At 40.1% G+C, this 2,652-nt stretch overlaps 1 non-coding gene across 1 annotated transcript; it reads right to left on the bottom strand.

Annotated features, from left to right (window-relative positions):
• Window positions 1-1,976: 1,976 nt before the first annotated feature.
• Window positions 1,977-2,084, bottom strand: LOC145608090 (small nucleolar RNA R71). The gene has a single exon (XR_014105723.1). It is a non-coding gene; the product is annotated as a small nucleolar RNA R71 (small nucleolar RNA).
• Between the last annotated feature and the right edge of the window lie 568 nt (window positions 2,085-2,652).

Consider the following 2,652-nt stretch of genomic DNA (forward strand, 5'->3'; position numbering starts at 1 on the left):
CAGAACCCGCGCAGCCAGACTGAAGAAACAGAGCCTAACCAGAGAGTTTGCGCGACTTGCTGTGCGACTTCTGTGCGGGCGCACTTATTTTCCTGTACCCTCAAAGTTGTGGCCGCGCACTACGATGAGAGGGCGCACACACCTACTGCGCGGGCGCGCACGGCTGGGTTTCTGATTTATTTGCGCCTTGTTGTCCAAGTCTCTTTCTTTTGGGGGGGGGGGAGCCACATATATATAGACGGGACTCTTTGTAATAGGAGACACTTAGTACTAATTCCATAGAACATTAGCCTAATCTAGAGAGAGAAAATAGATTGTTATTCAAGCATTCTTTATTGTATTCAACTTTGCTCAAGTTTTAATCTTCCTTCAATTAAGCAAGAATCCAAGTTTTCATCTTTCATTAATCCTTTCTTTAGTAATCTCTTCTCCTTTCCTTTAGTATTATTTATTTGTTTTATTGTTATTTATTTTTGTCAATCTTATTAGTTTATCTAGTTATTATTGATTTCATTTATTTCAATCATGTTTTGTTTTGAGTTTCTTGAGTTTATTTCTAGTTTTGATATTATGTTTAATCTCCCTTCTCTAGGCTAAACTTTTAGCTAGGGGAAGGGGGTGGAAGATATGATTTGATATTGGATGAATGATGATGGTAGGATTGAACTTATGCCATATATTGATGAAAGACATGATTTTTATTAGCTTGGGAGTATTGTTGCACTATATTTGATGTTTTCTAGGTTAAATGCATGAAAGTGATTTGAACTAGATTAGGATCACCTCTATTTTAATGATTGCATGAGAACGAGTTATTAAAGTGGAGTTTTTATGGATTGTGCTTCTTTATTCTCTTGATTTGATTGAAACTAATAGGATGCATGAGAATGATCCTTATTAGTGTAGACCTCTTTCATTGATTTGCCTAGACTATTGCATGAGAATGAATTGTTTAGGTAGAATCTTGTGTTCTTTGGCATATGTTTCATGATAATCACCATTATTCTCCTCTTTCTAATCATATTGGACACCCCCGTATCCCTAGCGTCATTTTCTATTGATTTTAATCATCATTTTCTTGCTTATTGGCAGTTTTAGTGTTCTTACTCAACAAAACCAACAAAAACAATCCCCTTTTCACTCTTGCATTAGTGATATTTGATGTTGAATTAGCGTGCTTCCCTAGTGGTTCGACCCTTTACTTGCCACTAACTAGTTTAGTGTAGGTCTAGGTATTATAAATGATTAATTTGGTTAGGGTAGTAGCTTAACGACCTATCTACCCCGTGATCAAATTTTGGCGCCGTTGCCGGGGAAGCGGCTTGTTTAGCGAATATTATTGCTTTTGTTAGAGTCATTTTTGCTTTCTTTTCTTTTTGTTGTTTTTGTTTTATCATCCTTGTCATTGCTAATTGTTTGCTTAGCTTTGGCGAATGCTTAGGAGGTCTCAAGGAGCACCCTCACATCAAATTGACCACGAAATTAACCGAACCTTGAGACAAGTCTGTAGGCTTTATCAAGACGAGGGAAGAGATTTTGGTGATATAGTTGATAGTGAGAGTGATACTTACTCTTCAAGTTCACCACGCGAATCAATGGCGGGACAAGAGAATGATGTTTTGTTTTGTGAGTTCGGAAATCCGGAGGATTATGAGCTCACGGGAGGGATTTTGCTACCCGTCACGGAAACCAACTTCTCAATCCATCCACAAAATACTCGAATGGTCCAATCGGAGCAATTTTCCGGAAGTGCAAGTGAGGACCCTATTGAACATTTGGACCGATTCCTTGAATTGTGCGCAATGATGCAAACCAATGAAGTGAGTCAAGACTACATTCGTATGCACCATTTCCGGCAATCTCTCACCAGACGAGAAAACAAATGGCTAAAGCAAGTAAAGCCTAACACTCTCACAACATGGAGGGAGGTTGTAAAGGCGTTCTTGAAGCTCTTTATCTCTGAAGAGAAGACCGCCGAAATGAGAAGGAAAATTGCATCATTTGAGCAAGATGCCGATGAAAGTCTTGGTGAAGCATGGGAGAGATTCAGAGAGCTGGTACAAGCATGTCCTTACCATGAGTACAATCAAGGGTTGCTCATGCGGTTTTTCTACGACGGATTGGAGCCCATGTCAAGAGCCAATTTGGATGCTGGGGCGGGTGGTCAATTTATCAAGATCCCTCAAAATCAAGTTGAAGCCACAATAGAAGAGGTAGCAAAGAATTACTCTTGGGGGGCCGAAGAAGAAACGCTCCAAAGAGAGGTGGTATTTACGAATTGGAGAAAGTTGATCAATTACAACATCAAATTGATCAACTAACAAAAGGGCTTTCCAAGTTGAACACGAGTGTGAATGCAAGTTCAAGTGGTGGAGCAAGCTCTTCTCAAGTTAACTCTTTCTCTTGTCAAAATTGTGGAGGAACGAACCATGATACATCTTATTGTGGAGGTTGAAGCCCCGAACATGTAGCGACATACAACACAAAGCAAGAGGGATTTAGAGGAAGCGGCGGTGGAGTAGCTTGGAGACAACCACCACCTGAGTTTGTACCTCAACCTCAACAATAGAACCAACAAGCTCAACCTTCCTATAACTCCAACCCTCAATATCAAAATCCACCTCCATCTCAACCCCAAAACCCAAGAGGAAG

Source organism: Chenopodium album, chromosome 2 (genome assembly GCF_948465745.1).
Source record: "Chenopodium album chromosome 2, dcCheAlbu1.1, whole genome shotgun sequence".
In the NCBI taxonomy this organism is placed as follows: domain Eukaryota; kingdom Viridiplantae; phylum Streptophyta; class Magnoliopsida; order Caryophyllales; family Amaranthaceae; genus Chenopodium; species Chenopodium album.